The sequence below is a fragment of the Eubalaena glacialis genome, chromosome 10 (genome assembly GCF_028564815.1).
Source record: "Eubalaena glacialis isolate mEubGla1 chromosome 10, mEubGla1.1.hap2.+ XY, whole genome shotgun sequence".
NCBI classification, from domain to species: domain Eukaryota; kingdom Metazoa; phylum Chordata; class Mammalia; order Artiodactyla; family Balaenidae; genus Eubalaena; species Eubalaena glacialis.
The window spans coordinates 64,559,224-64,578,339 of record NC_083725.1 but is presented as its reverse complement, the minus strand read 5'-3'; the positions used below and the strand labels follow the sequence as shown (position 1 = coordinate 64,578,339).

Genomic DNA, 19,116 nt, shown 5'->3' with positions numbered 1-19,116 from the left:
AATGGTCAAAAAGAAATGACAAGGATGCATTACTTCAGTGTGGTGCTCATTCTTAACAGTTGTCTGTACCTAATAAAAAGAGTCTTCTTTAATCTCAGAACTTTAGTCAAGGTTCTGGTACCTTTTCTCAAAAGCCAACTTCAGGAGTCATTACGGTGTGACAAACAGCATTTACTTTACAGCCAAACAGATCTTGTTTGAACTAAAACTCTGCCTCTTATTGTGTGGCTTTTGATAAATTCTATCTGAGCCTAGTTTCCTCATGTAAAAAAAAAAAAAAAAAAAAAAAAAAAGATAACTCATTCAACAAGTATTTATGGAGCGACTATCATGTGTCTGATATTATACAATGATGTACAAGAGACACGTCGTTTCTGCCCTTCTAAAGGCAAACTAATTCCTACTTCAAAGGGTTGCTGAAAAGATTATATAATATATATAAAGGAACTTGACATGGTGCCTGAAATATATTTGGTATTCAATAAATGCTTTTTCTCTTTCTGCTTGGATTAGTTAAAGCTAATAAAGTGGATTATTCCTTTTAGAAAACTTGCCTAATAGTTTAACATTATAAAAAAACCCAACAAAATAACATACATGACTACATAGTAAACTACTATACAGATATTAGTTGATTTAACGTACTTTACAAATGTTAGATGTTATTATTTTGATCCACACTCAGGTTAAAATGTCGGCATCTGAATCAAATTAAAACTAAAAATTATGAACTCAAGCATAACTGGATTCAGATTTCACAGTATTTTTAAAAATATTTTAATGATTTGACTTAATATGTATCTTATAATATCTACAATTTGTTCTTAATATGGCTAGCTTTCAAATTCACATTATTTTGGTGGCGCTTATTATTGTAGGATTTTGTTTTTCCCACTTAAAAATATCTTGCAAATTCACGTTGCTGAGATGTGGAACAGAAATAACTTTGTAAGTCAAATAGCACCAGCACAGTACTTTTCACAAAAAGGAGGCTTAAATATTTACCGGACAAATCAAACAGTAAATTTTAGTCCAGCTGTATGGCTGATGGGATTAGATCATTTTAAGAATGCACTCCACTTGGTGGATACCACACGATGGAAGAAATATCTTTGTCTTTTGAATAGGAGCAGGCTGTATCAGTTCACAGTCTGACAAAAGTTTTTTTTTTTTAACCATGGTGTTAATTCACAAGATCCTCACTTCACAGTGGAAGCGGCAAAAACACATTATGGCTGGGAGCATACCAGCTTTTTGGGTCAGTCCTCTTCTCAGTGCCCTTGAATGATCTCAGATTTGCTTATCCTAACCCAGTGTAGCATTTTCTTTCTTTCCCTTTTAAAATTATTATTTTTTTTAATTGAAAAAGTAATACATCTAATTAAAATTGGAAAAATTTTAAAAATTTGCTAATACACTCTGACAGCTGATTCATAAGAAACAGCACCCATGCATACTGCTGACAAAAATAAAAGTTAGGGGCTTCCCTGGCGGCGCAGTGGTTGAGAGTCTGCCTGCCAACGCGGGGGACACGGGTTCGAGCCCTGGTCTGGGAGGATCCCACATGCTGCGGAGCAACTAGGCCCGTGAGCCACAACTACTGAGCCTGCACGTCTGGAGCCTGTGCTCCGCAACAAGAGAGGCCGCGATAATGAGAGGCCCGCGCACCGTGATGAAGAGTGGCCCCCACTTGCCGCAACTAGAGAAAGCCCTCGCACAGAAACGAAGACCCAACACAGCCATAAATAAATAAATAAAAATAAATAAATAAATAAATAAATAAAAGTTAGTACAAACTCTCTAGAGAGAAATAAGTAACAGTGACTACCTATGGGAAGGGGAACTGGGTAGCTGGGAGTCTGGGGTAGAAGGGAAACTTATTTACTTTATGCTCTTTTGTAACTTTTGAACTGGGTACCTTTTACATATATTATCTTTTTTGTTTTTTAAGTAATATATGCATATGATCAAAAATTCAAAGAATATAGAACAGAAGGCCCCATGTCCAGGGGTGAACATTACTGTGAGTCTCTTTCTTCCAGATATATCCTAGGCATTTTTGACATGCAAAATCTGTTCCTTAATAGAAATAGACATCCTCAACAGAAAAGAAAATGACTAGTCATTTTTTTTCTTTTTTTTTTAAATTGAAGTATGGTTGATTTACAATGTTGTGTTAGTTTCAGGTGTACAGCAATGTGATTCAGTTATACATACATATGTATCTATTTTTTCAGATTCTTTTCCCTTATAGGTTATTACAAAATATTGAACACAGTTCACTGTGCTATACAGAAGGTCCTTGTTGGTTATGAAAATGACTAGTCTTAAGGTTGAAAGTTGTGCAAAGCTAAAAGCCCACAGAAAATATAATCAACAAGTATCCAAATGTTCCATCACACTGTCAGGTAGTGCGGAGGATACAGTTCTTCCCCGTAAGGAGCTTGCAATCTAGATGAGGAAACAAAATTGATGTCAAAAAACCATTAAAGAACAACTGAATGTTAAAATAGGAGATAGCAACTAAACAAGAGTTGAAAGAATGAAAAGATTAACGTTAGCTGAAAAAGAGTTGCTTTGAGAAGAGGTTTGACCTGGGTTAGCCCTCATCCCATCTAAAAAGTTTAAAAGAAACAGGGAAGAGTATTGAAAAGTGAAAACATCAAGCAGAACCAAAACAATGTGCTCCATAAATAACTTAGCCGTAAAAATTGATAAGCACCAAAATTCCTGAGGCCCAGTAACTTCTTATTATCATTTCTAGAATGCACAACAATTTGGAAAAGAGAAACCTTTGGTGCTTACATCAGCCTGCTCCTGCATATTAAGTTTTCCTTATTTTTGATTAGCAATTTTAAGTTTTCATATGTCATTTCATTTACTCTTACAAGCTCTAAGTGTAGTGTTATTCACATTGTACAAGTAGGAAGTTGAGAACTGTGGCAGTAAAAAGTAGTCCAAAAGTGACTGGCTTCTTTTTTCTTTTGGCATGACACTTCTGGCATGACAAGTGTGGGGAGCTCTGCAGACCCACTCCTCAGTGAAACTGGTGAAAGTTATAAAATAAAAAACAAAAGAAACAAACCCTTCCCCCACCCCAGCCACCTCTGAAAATGGTCCTAAGGTCATAAAGAAAATGAAGAAACACCTATTCAAGAAAATCTACTAAAACTTGGTAAGGACAAAGAACTTTTGTGGTGTCTGAATGACAATCTTGCTCCCACCCTTCCCCATCACAGCTTAGCACGACAGAATCTCCACTCCAGACTGACAGAGCTGAGGACACAGGGCTCTGCTGAAGCCCAGCTCCCAGTCAGAGGACTATTCTGACGTGAAGAGCAGCACAGCACGCCAGCATTTCTCGTCTTGCCCACAGCTATCTGTTGCTGAAGCTAAGCTGTGGGTGAGTGTGGTTGAGAGGTGGGGGCTCCCTTCTCCCCAGTCCCTGCTCCTGGGACAGAGGCTCTACCCTGGGTGAGGCCCTGCTAAGAATACTAGACCTAGATTATCTTGCCCCAGCTCACAGGGTGAGGCTTCCATGCTGGGAGCGGCAAGCCAAGGAGACCTGGGGCTACAGCCACCCACTCAATTGAACACCCAGCTCCTAAACTGAAATGTCACTTAAAGGGAAGTGTCCACTGTTCCTGCCCCCAGCACCACAGCCTTGGTTCAGAGATTTTCACTGGGGCTAGAAGCAGCCATAAACCAGACTTCCAAACCTCTTCCCAGAGGAAGTGACTTCACTTGTGGGTAAGTTCAAACCTAAGGGTGCTCTTAAAAACAGTGGTTGTAGTGAAACACCATTGGGAAGAGATTGACATTCTTTGGAGATAAAGGCTAAACTGCAGATCTGCTAGTTTGCTGGAAAGAAATGGAAAGAGACAGAAGAGATCTTTTGTGTTCAGAATAAATTTTAAACACTGACCTTGGGAAGTACATCTTTAAAGAAGCCTGAATTTGACTGGATTAGTCTGTGAAGCAATTTATGCCCCCAAACATTGTTGAAAACAACAGCGCAAGCAGCCGCAATTAGTGGAGTTTAAGAGCTGGGTATGGTCTGGGAAAGAAATAGCCAAAAGAGCCCTGCCAGAATCAATGCCATCTCTGGGTGATAGTGGGCACACCCAAGGCTGTATCCCCTGAGAGGCAACATCAAAGGCTTCACACTGCTGGTGGAGAGGGAAAAAGACAGATCTGTATCTAGAATAAGGAATTCCTATAACTCAACAACAAAAAGACAAATAAGCCAATTAAAAAATGAGCAAAGGACTGAAATAGACATTTCTCCAAAGAAGATTTACAAATGGTCAACGGGCACACAAAAAAGATATTCAACACCCTTAGACATTAGGGAATGGCAAATCAAAACCACAAGATACTGCTTAACGTTCATCAGGATGCCTATAATCAAAGAAACTGAAAATAACAAGCACTGGTGAGAATGTGGTAAAAGTGGAACCCTCATACCACTGGTGCGAATATAATATGGTACAGCCACTATGGAAAATAATTTTGGCAGTTCCTCAGTAAGTTAAATTAGAACATAAACATGTGACCCAGCAGTCCTACTCCTAAATATATACTCAAAACAACTGAAAACAGGTGTTCAAACAAAAACTTGTACACGAATGTCCATAGTATTATTTTTCACAAAAGCCAAAGGTGGAAACAAAGCAATGTCCGTCAATGAATGAATGGCTAAACAAAATGTGGTATATCCATACAATGGAACATTATTCAGTAATAAAAAGAAATGAAATTGTCATACATGTTAACAGAAGTCAGACACAAAAGGCTACACACTGTATGATTCCATTTATATGAAATAGCCAGAAATCCACAAAGACAAAAAGTAGATGAGAGATTACTAGGAGCTGGAAGTAAAGGGAATGAGGAGTTTTTGCTATTGAGCTTCTGTTAGGGTGCTGAAAAATTCTGGAAATAAATATAGTAGTGATGGTTGTACAACACTGTGACTATAACGGTACTGAATAGTTCATTAAAAATGGTTACACTGATACATTTTATATTATATAAATATCCACAATAATAAAAAGAGTAAACCCATCTAATGCCAAACTTCAGTACACAGTATGAGATCCAGTATGAGAATGCCCACAGTATAAGATTCGGATATAAAATTACACGTCTTCATGGGTTCCATTTAATAGGCTTTCAGTTCATTCTTCACTTTAAGAAGTATTTAAATGTATAAACTCTAGACCTGAATACTGTTCTTGTTATATGAAGTATTACTCCAAGATTTTCTCAGCCTAATTTCATTTCACGATATGCGATCATTTATCTACCACATTTTGGCACAGAATTGTAATTAAAAGCTTAAATATGAATTACATATTTACATATAAATTTTAAACTATCAAAAGCAAAAGGCAAAGAGAAAATCGACAATGAAATACCACTTCACACTCTCTGGTATTGCTAAAATTAAAAAAAGAAGAGCAGGGGGAGACCTTCAAGATGGCGGAGGAGTAAGACGCGGAGATCACCTTCCTCCCCACAAACACATCAGAAATACATCTACATGTGGAACAACTCCTACAGAACGCCTACTGAACGCTGGAGGAAGACCTCAGACCTCCCCAAAGGCAAGAAACTCCCCACGTACCTGGGTAGGGCAAAAGGAAAAAGAAAAAACAGAGACAAAAGAATAGGGATGGGACCTGCACCTCTGGGAGGGAGCTGTGAAGGAGGAAAGGTTTCCACACACTAGGAAGCCCCTTCACTGGCAGAGACGGGGTGGTGGCGGGGGACACTTCGGAGCCACGGAGGAGAGTGCAGCCACAGGGGTGCGGAGGGCAAAGCGGAGAGATTCCCACACAGAGAATCGGTGCTGACCAGCACTCACCAGCCCGAGAGGCTTGTCTGCTCACCCGCCGGGGCGGGCGGGGGCTGGGAGATGAGGCCGGGATTCGGAGGTCAGATCCCAGGAAGAGGACTGGGGTTGGCTGTGTGAACACAGCCTGAAGGGGGCTAGTGCGCCACAGCTAGCCAGGAGGGAGTCCGGGAAAAAGTCTGGAACTGCCTAAGAGGCAAGAGACCATTGTTTCAGGGTGTGCGAGGAGAGGGGATTCAGAGCACCGCCTAAACGAGCTCCAGAGATGGGCGTGAGCCACGGCTGTCAGCGCGGAGCAAAGAGACGGGCATGAGACGCTAAGGCTGCTGCTGCTGGAGCCACCAAGAAGCCTGTGTGCAAGCACAGGTCACTATCCACACTGCCCCTCCCGGGAGCCTGTGCAGCCCGCCACTGCCAGGGTCCCGTGATCCAGGGACAACTTTCCCGGAAGAACAGATAGCGCGCCTCAGGCTGTTGCAACGTCACGCTGGCCTCTACCGCCGCAGACTCGCCCCGCATCCGTACCCCTCCCTCCCCCTGGCCTGAGTGAGCCAGAGCCCCCGAATCAGCTGCTCCTTTAACCCCGTCCTCTCTGAGCGAAGAACAGACACCCTCAAGCAACCTACACACAGAGGCGGGTCCAAATCCAAAGCTGAACCCCAGGAGCTGTGCGGACAAAGAAGAGAAAGGGAAATCTCTCCCAGCAGCCTCAGGAGCAGCGGATTAAATCTCCACAATCAACTTGATGTACCCTGCACCTGTGGAATACCTGAATAGACAACGAATCATCCCAAATTGAGGCGGTGGACTTGGGAGCAACGATATATATATCTTTTTCTCTTTTTGTGAGTGTGTAATGTACGCTTTTGTGTGACTTTGTCTGTATAGCTTCGCTTTCACCATTTGTCCTAGGGTTCTGTCTGTCCGTTTTTTTTTTTAGTATAGTTTTTAGCGCTTGTCATCATTGGTGGATTTGTTTTTTGGTTTCGTTACTCTCTTCTTTCTTTCTTTCTCTTTTTTTTATTACTTTTAAAATTTTTAAAATTTTTAACAATTATTTTTTATTTTAACAACTTTATTTTATCTTTTTTTTTCTTTCTTTCATTTTTTCTCCCTTTTCTTCTAAGCCGTGTGGCTGACACGGTCTTGGTGCTCCAACCCGGTGTCAGGCCTGTGCCTCTGAGGTGGGAGAGCCGAGTTCAGAACACTGGTCCACCAGAAACCTCCCGGCTCCACATAATATCAACGGCGAAAGCTCTCCCAGAGATCTCCATCTCAACACTAAGACCCAGCTCCACTCAATGACCAGCAAGCTACAGTGCTGGACACCCTATGCCAAACAACTAGCAAGACAGGAACAAACCCCACCCATTAGCAGAGAGGCTACCTAAAATCATAATAAGGTCACAGACACCCCAAAACACACCACCAGACGCAGTCCTGCCCACCAGAAAGACAAGATCCAGCCTTATCCACCAGAACACAGGCACTGGTCCCCTCCACCAGGACGCCTACACAACCCACTGAATCAACCTTAGCCACTGGGGGCAGACACCAAAAACAACGGGAACTATGAACCTGCAGCCTGCAAAAAGGAGATCCCAAACACAGTAAGTTAAGCAGAATGAGAAGACACAGAAACACACAGCAGATGAAGGAGCAAGGTAAAAACACACCAGACCAAACAAATGAAGAGGAAACAGGCAGTCTACCTGAAAAAGAATTCAGAGTAATGATAGTAAAGACGGTCCAAAATCTTGGAAAAAGAATGGAGAAAATACAAGAAATGTTTAACAAGGACCTAGAAGAACTAAAGAGCAAACAAACAATGATGAACAACACAATAAATGAAATTAAAAAGTCTCTAGAAGGAATCAATAGCAGAATAACTGAGGGAGAAGAACGGATAAATGACCTGGAAGATAAAATAGTGGAAATAACTACTGCAGAGCAGAATAAAGAAAAAAGAATGAAAAGAATTGAGGACAGTCTCAGAGACCTCTGGGACAACATTAAACACACCAACATTCGAATTATAGGGGTCCCAGAAGAAGAAGAGAAAAAGAAAGGGACTGAGAAAATATTTGAAGAGATTATAGTTGAAAACTTCCCTAATATGGGAAAGGAAATAGTTAATCAAGTCCAGGAAGTCCAGAGAGTCCCATACAGAATAAATCCAAGGAGAAACACGCCAAGACACATATTAATCAAACTATCAAAAATTAAATACAAAGAAAAAATATTAAAAGCAGCAAGGGAAAAACAACAAATAATATACAAGGGAATCCCCATAAGGTTAACAGCTGATCTTTCAGCAGAAACTCTGCAAGCCAAAAGAGAGTGGCAGGACATGTTGAAAGTGATGAAAGGGAAAAAACCTACAACCAAGATTACTCTACCCAGCAAGGATCTCATTCAGATTTGATGGAGAAATTAAAACCTTTACAGACAAGCAAAAGCTAAGAGAATTCAGCACCACCAAATCAGCTTTATAACAAATGGTAAAGGAACTTCTCTAGGCAGGAAACACAAGAGAAGGAAAAGACCTACAATAACAAACCCAAAACAATTAAGAAAATGGTAATAGGAACATACATATCGATAAATTACCTTAAATGTAAATGGATTAAATGCTCCAACCAAAACACACAGACTGGCTGAAGGGATACAGAAACAAGACCCATAAATATGCTGTCAACAAGAGACCCACTTCAGACCTAGGGACACATACAGACTGAAAGTGAGGGGATGGAAAAAGATATTCCATGCAAATGGAAATCAAAAGAAAGCTAGAGTAGCAATACTCATATCACACAAAATAGACTTTAAAATAAAGACTATTACAAGAGACAAAGAAGGACACTACATAATGATCAAGGGATCAATCCAAGAAGAAGATATAACAACTGTAAATATTTATGCACCCAACTTAGGAGCACCTCAATACATAAGGCAAATGCTAACAGCCATAAAAGAGGAAATCGACAGTAACACAATCATAGTAGAGGACTTTAACACCCCACTTTCACCAATGGACAGGTCATCCAAAATGAAAATAAATCAGGAAACACAAGTTTTAAATGATACATTAAACAAGATGGACTTAATTGATATTTATAGGACATTCCATCCAAAAAGAACAGAATACGCTTTCTTCTCAAATGCTCATGGAACATTCCCCAGGATAGATCATATCTTGGGTCACAAATCAAGCCTTGGTAAATTTAAGAAAATTGAAATCGTATCAAGTATCTTTTCCAACCACAACGCTATGAGACTAGATACTAATTACAGGAAAAAATCTGTAAAAAATACAAACACATGGAGGCTAAACAATACACTACTTAATAACCAAGAGATCACTGAAGAAATCAAAGAGCAAATCAAAAAATACCTAGAAACAAATGACAATGAAAAGACGACGACCCAAAACATATGGGATGCAGCAAAAGAAGTTCTAAGAGAGTTTACAGCAATACAATCCTACCTCAAGAAACAAAAAACATCTCAAATAAACAACCTAACCTTACACCTAAAGCAATAAGAGAAAGAAGAACAGAAAAACGCCAAAGTTAGCAGAAAGAAAGAAATCATAAAGATCAGATCAGAAATAAATGAAAAAGAAATGAAAGAAACAATAGCAAAGATCAATAAAACTAAATGCTGGTTCTTTGAGAAGGTAAACAAAATTGATAAACCATTAGCCAGACTCATCAAGAAAAAAAGGGAGAAGACTCAAATCAATAGAATTAGAAATGAAAAAGGAGAAGTAACAACTGACATGGCAGAAATACAAAGGATCATGAGAGATTACTACAAGCAACTATATGCCAATAAAATGGGCAACCTGGAAGAAATGGACAAATTCTTAGAAAAGCACAACCTTCCAAGACTGAACCAGGAAGAAATAGAAAATATAAACAGACCAATCACAAGCACTGAAATTGAGACTGTGATTAAAAATCTTCCAACAAACAGAAACCCAGGACCAGATGGCTTCACAGGCAAATTCTATCAAACATTTAGAGAAGAGCTAACACCGATCCTTCTCAAACTCTTCCAAAATATAGCAGAGGGAGGAACACACCCAAACTCATTCTACGAGACCACCATCACCCTGATACTAAAACCAGACAAAGATGTCACAAAGAAAGAAAACTACAGGCCAATATCACACATACAAAAATCCTCAACAAAATACTGGGAAACAGAATCCAATAGCACATTAAAAGGATCATACACCATGATCAAGTGGGGTTTATCCCAGGAATGCAAGGATTCTTCAATATACGCAAATCAATCCATGTGATACACCATATTAACAAACTGGAGGATAAAAACCATATGATCATCTCAAAAGATGCAGAAAAAGCTTTCGACAAAATTCAACACCCATTTATCATAAATACCCTCCAAAAGTGGGCATAGAGGGAACCTGCTTCAACATAATAAAGGCCATATATGACAAACCCACAGCCAACATTGTTCTCAGTGGTGAAAAACTGAAACCATTTCCACTAAGATCAGGAACAAGACAAGGTTGCCCACTCTCATCATTATTATTCAACATAGGTTTGGAAGTTTTAGCCACAGCAATCAGAGAAGAAAAAGAAATAAAAGGAATCCAAATCTGAAAAGAAGAAGTAAAGTTGTCACTGTTTGCAGATGACATGATACTATACATAGAGAATCCTAAAGACTCTACCAGAAAACTACTAGAGCTAATCAATGAATTTGGTAAAGTAGCAGGATACAAAATTAACGCACAGAAATCTCTTGTATTCCTCTACACTAATGATGGAAAAATCTGAAAGAGAAATTAAGGAAACACTCCCATTTACCATTGCAACAAAAAGAATAAAATACCTAGGAATAAACCTACCTAGGGAGACAAAAGACCTGTATGCAGAAAACTATAAGACACTGATGAAAGAAATTAAAGATGATACAAACAGATGGAAAGATATACCATGTTCTTGGATTGGAAGAATCAACATTGTGAAAATGACTATAATACCCAAAGCAATCGACAGATTCAATGCAATCCCTATCAAACTACCAATGGCATTTTTCACAGAACTAGAATAAAAAATTTCAAAATTTGTATGGAAACAGAAAAGACCCCAAATAGCCAAAGCAATCTTGAGAAAGAAAAACGGAAAAAAAACCCCAAAGCTAGCAGAAGGAAAGAAATCATAAAGATCAGATCAGAAATAAATGAAAAAGAAATGAAGGAAACAATAGCAAAAATCAATGAAACTAAAAGCTGGTTCTTTGAGAAGATAAACAAAATTGATAAACCATTAGCCAGACTCATCAAAAGAAAAAGGGAGAAGACTCAAATTAATAGAATTAGAAATGAAAAAGGAGAAGTAACCACTGACACTGCAGAAATACAAACGATCATGAGAGATTACTACAAGCAACTCTATGCCAATAAAATGGACAACCTGGAAGAAATGGACAGATTCTTAGAAATGCACAACCTGCCAAGACTGAACCAGGAAGAAATAGAAAATATGAACAGACCAATCACAAGCACTGAAATTGAAAGTGTGATTAAAAATCTTCCAACACACAAAAGCCCAGGACCAGATGGCTTCACAGGCGAGTTCTATCAAACATTTAGAGAAGAGCTAACACCTATCCTTCTCAAACTCTTCCAAAATATTGCAGAGGGAGGAACACTCCCAAACTCATTCTACGAGGCCACCATCACCCTGATACCAAAACCAGACAAAGATGTCACAAAGAAAGAAAACTACAGACCAATATCACTGATGAACATAGATGCAAAAATCCTCAACAAAATACTAGCAAACAGAATCCAACAGCACATTAAAAGGATTATACACCATGATCAAGTGGGGTTTATTCCAGGAATGCAAGGATTCTTCAATATACGCAAATCAATCAACATGATACATCATATTAACAAACTGAAGGAGAAAAACCATATGATCATCTCAATAGATGCAGAGAAAGCTTTCGACAAAATTCAACACCCATTTATGATAAAAGTCCTGCAGAAAGTAGGCATAGAGGGAACTTTCCTCAACATAATAAAGGCCGTATATGACAAACCCACAGCCAACATTGTCCTCAATGGTGAAAAACTGAAACCATTTCCACTAAGATCAGGAACAAGACAAGGTTGCCCACTCTCACCACTATTATTCAACATAGTTTTGGAAGTGTTAGCCACAGCAATCAGAGAAGAAAAAGAAATTAAAGGAATCCAAATCGGAAAAGAAGAAGTAAAGCTGTCACTGTTTGCAGATGACATGATACTATACATAGAGAATCCAAAAGATGCTACCAGAAAACTACTAGAGCTAATCAATGAATTTGGTAAAGTAGCAGGATACAAAATTAATGCACAGAAATCTCTTGCATTCCTGTATACTAATGATGAAAAATCTGAAAGTGAAATTAAGAAAACACTCCCGTTTACCAGTGCAACAAAAAGAATAAAATATCTAGGAATAAACCTACCTAAGGAGACAAAAGACCTGTATGCAGAAAATTATAGGACACTGATGAAAGAAATTAAAGATGATACAAATAGATGGAGAGATATACCATGTTCTTGGATTGGAAGAATCAACATTGTGAAAATGACTCTGCTACCCAAGCAATCTACAGATTCAATGCAATCCCTATCAAACTACCACTGGCATTTTTCACAGAACTAGAACAAAAAATTTCACAATTTGTATGGAAACACAAAAGACCCCGAATAGCCAAAGCAATCTTGAGAACGAAAAATGGAGCTGGAGGAATCAGGCTCCCTGACTTCAGACTATATTACAAAGCTACAGTAATCAAGACAGTTTGGTACTGGCACAAAAACAGAAATATAGATCAATGGAACAGGATAGAAAGCCCAGAGATAAGCCCACGCACATATGGTCACCTTATCTTTGATAAAGGAGGCAAGCATATACAGTGGAGAAAAGACAGCCTCTTCAATAAGTGGTGCTGGGAAAATTGGACAGGTACATGTAAAAGTATGAAATTAGAACACTCCCTAACACCATACACAAAAATAAACTCAAAATGGATTAAAGACCTAAGTGTAAGGCCAGACACTATCAAACTCTTAGAGGAAAACATAGGCAGAACACTCTATGACATAAATCACAGCAAGATCCTTTTTGACCCAGGTCCTAGAGAAATGGAAATAAAAACACAAATAAACAAATGGGACCTAATGAAACTTAAAAGCTTTTGCACAGCAAAGGAAACCATAAACAAGACCAAAAGACAACCCTCAGAATGGGAGAAAATATTTGCAAATGAAGCAACTGACAAAGGATTAATCTCCAAGATTTACAAGCAGCTCATGCAGCTCAATAACAAAAAAACGAACAACCCAATCCAAAAATGGGCAGAAGACCTAAATAGACATTTCTCCGAAGAAGATATACAGATTGCCAACAGACACATGAAAGAATGCTCAACATCATTAATCATTAGAGAAATGCAAATCAAAACTACAATGAGGTATCATCTCACACCGGTCAGAATGGCCATCATCAAAAAATCTAGAAACAATAAATGCTGGAGAGGGTGTGGAGAAAAGGGAACACTCTTGCACTGTTGGTGGGAATGTAAATTGATACAGCCACTATGGAGAACAGTATGGAGGTTCCTTAAAAAACTAAAAATAGAACTACCATACGACCCAGCAATCCCACTACTGGGCATATACCCTGAGAAAACCATAATTCAGAAAGAGTCATGTACCAAAATATTCATTGCAGCTCTGTTTACAATAGCCAGGACATGGAAGCAACCTAGGTGTCCATCATCGGATGAATGGATAAAGAAGATGTGGCACATATATACAATGGAATATTACTCAGCCATAAAAAGAAATGAAATGGAGGTATTTGTAATGAGGTGGATGGAGTTAGAGTCTGTCATACAGAGTGAAGTAAGTCAGAAAGAGAAAAAGAAATACAGTATGCTAACACATATATATGGAATCTAAGGAAAAAAAAAAAATTAAAAAAAAAGGTCATGAAGAACCTAGTGGCAAGATGGGAATAAAGACACAGACCTACTAGAGAATGGACTTGAGGATATGGGGAGGGGGAGGGGGTGAGATGTGACAGGGTGAGAGAGTGTCATGGACATATATACACTACCAAATGTGAAATAGATAGCTAGTGGGAAGCAGCCGCATAGCACAGGGAGATCAGCTCCGTGCTTTGTGACCACCTAGAGGGGTGGGATAGGGAGGGTGGGAGGGAGGGAGATGCAAGAGGGATGAGATATGGGAACATATGTATATGTATAACTGATTCACTTTGTTATAAAGCAGAAGCTAACACACCATTGTAAAGCAATTATACTTCAATAAAGATGTTTAAAAAAAAAAGAAAAACGGAGCTGGAGGAATCAGGCCACCGGACTTCAGACTACACTACAAAGCTACAGTAATCAAGACAATATGGTACTGGCACAAAAACAGAAATACAGACCAATGGAACAGGATAGAAAGCCCAGAGATAAACCCACGCACATATGGTCACCTTATCTTTGATAAAGGAGGCAAGCATATACAGTGGAGAAAAGACAGCCTCTTCAATAAGTGGTGCTGGGAAAATTGGACAGGTACATGTAAAAGTATGAAATTAGAACACTCCCTGACACCATTCACAAAAATAAACTCAAAATGGATTAAAGACCTAAGTGTAAGGCCAGACACTATCAAACTCTTAGAGGAAAACATAGGCAGAACACTCTATGACATAAATCACAGCAAGATCCTTTTTGACCCACCTCCTAGAGAAATGGAAATAAAAACAAAAATAAACAAATGGGACCTAATGAAAGTTAAAAGCTTTTGCACAGCAAAGGAAACCATAAACAAGACGAAAAGACAACCCTCAGAATGGGAGAAATTATTTGCAGATGAAGCAACTGACAAAAGATTAATCTCCAAAATTTACAAGCAGCTCATGCAGCTCAATATCAAAAAAACAAACAACCCAATCCAAAAATGGGCAGAAGACCTAAACAGACATTTCTCCAAAGAAGATATACAGATTGCCAACAAACACATGAAAGAATGCTCAACATCACTAATCAGTAGAGAAATGCAAATCAAAACTACAATGAGGTATTACCTAGCACTGGTCAGAATGGCCATCATCAAAAAATCTACAAACAATAAATGCTGGAGAGGGTGTGGAGAAAAGGGAACCGTCCTGCACTGTTGGTGGGAATGTAAATTGATACAGCCACTATGGAGAACAGTATGGCGGTTCCTTAAAAAACTAAAAATAGAACTACCATACAACCCAGCAATCTCACTACTGGGCATATACCCTGAGAAAACCATAATTCAAAAAGAGTCATGTACCACAATGTTCACTGCAGCTCTATTTACAATAGCCAGAACATGGAAGCAACCTAAGTGTGCATCAACAGATGAATGGATAAAGAAGATGTGGCACATATATACAATGGAATATTACTCAGCCATAAAAAGAAACGAAATTGAGTTATTTGTAGTGAGGTGGATGGACCTAGAGAATGTCATACAGAGTGAAGTTAAGTCAGAAAGAGAAAAACAAATACCGTACGCTAACACATATATATGGAATCTAAAAAAAAAAAAAAAGGGGGGGTTCTGAAGAACCTAGGGGCAGGACAGGAATAAAGAGGCAGAAAATGGACTTGAGGACATGGGGAGGGGGAAGGGTAAGCTGGGACAAAGTGAGAGAGTGGCATGGACTTATATATACTACCAAATGTAAAATAGATAGCTTGGGGAAGCAGCCACATAGCACAGGAAGATCAGCTCAGTGCTTTGTGACCACCTAAAGGGGTGGGATAGGGAGGATGAGAGGAAGACGCAAGAGGGAGGAGATATGGCGATATATGTATATGTATGGCTGATTCACTTTGTTATAAAGCAGAAACTAATACACCATTGGAAAGCAACTATACTCCAATAAAGATGTTAAAAAAAAAAATGAAGAGCAACAATAAGTGTTGGCGATAATGGGGAGAAATTGGAACCTTCATACACTGCTGTTGGGAATGTAAAGTGATGCAGCCACTTTGGAAAATGGTTTGGTGGTTTCTCAAAATATTAAACATAAAGCTACCATGTGACCCAGCAATTCCACTCAAGAGAAATGATATCATATACTCATCCAAATGATTTCACAAATGTTGATAGTAGCATTAATCATAATAGCCAAAAGGTAGAAATAATCCAAACGTCCATCAACTGCTAAATGGATAAATAAAAGGTTGGATATCTATACAATAGAATACTAGTTGGATATAAAAGGAATGAAGTACTGATACATGGTACATGTATGAACCTCAAAAACGTTGTGCTAAATGAAAGAAGCCTGACACAAAAGGCCATATGTTGTATGACTGCATTTATGTGAAATATTCCAGAAGAGGCAAATCTATAGAGAGCAATTTAGTGGTTACCTAGAACTCGGGGTGGAAACAGGAAGGGCTTGGTAATGGGTACTGGGTTTCACTTTGGGGTGATACAATGCTCTCAAATTAGATTGTGGTGATGCTTGCACAACTCTGTGAATATACTAAAAACCATGGAACAGTATACTTTAAGTGACTGATTTTTATGGTACGTAAAATGTATCTCAATAAAGTTGTTTTTAAAAAACCTGCTCCATTTTCTCATTCCTATACACCCCAACTTTATTTTATATGATTCACCAACATAAACCTTGTAATCTGTCCATCCGGCGTCCAGTGAATACCCCACACTCATTTTAATTACTTGACTCTGCTCACATTCTTCCCCTACGTGAAGTACTCTCCCTAGGGTACAGTTAAGTCACATACTTATTTTGAAGATGTTTCTGACCAAGTCAATCCTCACGGACCTAATTACCCTCTAGATTTCATACCACTTATAACTTTTAACACTGTAACCTCAAATATATACATAAAGCAGTTTCACCTTATTTCCTATCAACGTCTAGATTTTGCCACAATCCCTAATTCTTGCCTTTAATCTCTTTTATCTTCTCAGAGACAAACTAGTTACTCCAGAATCGTAAAGATCAAACATAATTGTGGGAACCCAGCTAGGGCTCTAAGACGAAGAGGAAAAGGTGTACAACCAAATAATATTGTAGGATAAGTAACATCAACAGTGAATGAAAAGCATGCTTCTTCCTCTCTTATGCCCTGCCAACTCACCAGCTTCACCAACCAGAACCTTGACTACATCTTTATATCCCCTTAACAGTTAGCACAGCATCTTGAACACAGATGGTACCAAAGGTCTGCTGAATAACAAATTAATGCTTTGAATGCAACTCCCTACATGTGTATTCAGGAGTGCCCAAACCTTAGTAAATATCTGAAATCTTAAAGCAGGAAATGGGAATGAGGAAAAAGAAAACTAAAATGATGGGACATACATTTACTTCTCGACAGTGTATTATGTTCTTACTGTGCATTTCAAGGTGGCATCTTACTGCTGTCCTCAAACCTGAGTATGTACCAGGCATCCTTATCTTTAAGTAGTTACTGGACTTCATTGTTATCAGAGCAAAAAAGAGCACTATTAAGAGAAGCAAGGATTTAGATGTGACACTTCACTTCCTCCTAACAGTGGGGTGCCAAGACTCAAACCCCTATGCCTCTACATGCAGTCAGGAAGAAATCCACACAATGAAGCTTGGAAGTGTAGAGATGTGTGAGGTGGGAATAAGAAGGAGCACTGCTTTCAAAGGAGAGCGTGTTGGCAGGCAGAAGACAAATCTTAGGAGCTGAACTGCTGAAAGCAACAAAGGCAGCGGGCTCATAAAACAAAAGCCACAGACTGCTGAAACCTGTGCTAGACCCTGAATGCAGGAGCCTAGTATCAATGAATTCAAGAGCACCTTTCTGACACTCTGAATAGACAAAGCCTAATTCCACTACATAAAATTCCTCAACCTGGCCCTGGAGTACTATGAACATAGAACACTTCTCATTTGTTTAGCTTCAGAAATACATTTTCGGACTTCCCTCGTGGCAAAATCGTTAAGAATCCGCCTGCCAATGCAGGGGACACAGGTTTGAGCCCTGGTCCAGGAAGATCCCACATGCCGTGGAGCAGCTAAGCCCATGTGCCATAACTACTGAGCCTGCGCTCTAGAGCCTGCGAGTCACAACTACTCAGCCCACGTGCCACAGCTACTGAAGCCCGCGCGCCTAGAGCCCATGCTCCACACCAAGAGAAGCCACTGCAATGAGTAGCCCCCACTCGCTGCAACTAGAGAAAGCCCGTGCGCAGTAACTTAGACCCAGTGCAGCCAAAAATAAATAAATAAAATTTAAAAAGCCCCAATTTAAAAAAAAAAGAAATACATCTTCCTCCTTTCTGTGTATTTATTCTTATTTGGTAATTTACCTTGTGTTGTTTAGAGTCCAAAATGCACATATTGTAATCATTCAGACTCGCTTAGGGGATTTCTCTGGTGGTAAAGCAGTTAGCTCCAAATTTATAATTATTTAAGTTTGTTACAGATTTTTTTTACTTGTTTAACTTGGGTCTCTTTAATAATTCCCTTCATATTTGTAAAAACTCCTTTAGATTATACATTTCCTTCCCTATCATTTACTTTTTTTTTTTTTTTTTAAACAACAGCCATTTTATTTATTTATTTATTTATTTATTTATTTTTAAATTTACTTATTTATTTATTTAATTTTGGCTGTGTTGGGTCTTCATTTCTGTGCGAGGGCTTTCTCCAGTTGCGGCGAGCGGGGGCCACTCTTCATCGCGGTGCGTGGGCCTCTCACTATCGCGGCCTCTCTTGTTGCAGAGCACAGGCTCCAGACGCGCAGGCTCAGTAGTTGTGGCTCACGGGCCTAGTTGCTCCGCGGCACGTGGGATCCTCCCAGACCAGGGTTCGAACCCGCATCCCCTGCATTAGCAGGCAGAATCTCAACCACTGTGCCACCAGGGAAGCCCCACTTACTTTTTAATATTTGGTGGTTTAGATTAAGGGATCATGAAATGTATTTAAGGTGGGTAATTCCTCTTCACTTCAATATTCAGATGATTATTAAGGTGCAAGGAGAAAATTAACAACATAAATGGCTAGAAGAGAATGTTTTCTACAATTTACATATTGTTATTTTATCATCTGCTGCCTTCTTTGAACTCAAATACAGATGCTAACACTCCTACTTTAAATGTTCAACCAAGCATTTTTATTCTGCTTTTTGCAGAAGGCTATCATCTAGATTTCTTCAAACCA

The 19,116-nt window shown here is 39.1% G+C and overlaps 1 protein-coding gene across 5 annotated transcripts in view; it reads right to left on the bottom strand.

Annotated features, from left to right (window-relative positions):
- The window catches only part of NARS2 (asparaginyl-tRNA synthetase 2, mitochondrial), a 137,975-nt gene that overhangs the window by 105,965 nt on the left and 12,894 nt on the right, over positions 1-19,116 (bottom strand). The gene's annotated exons all lie outside the window — the stretch shown is intronic.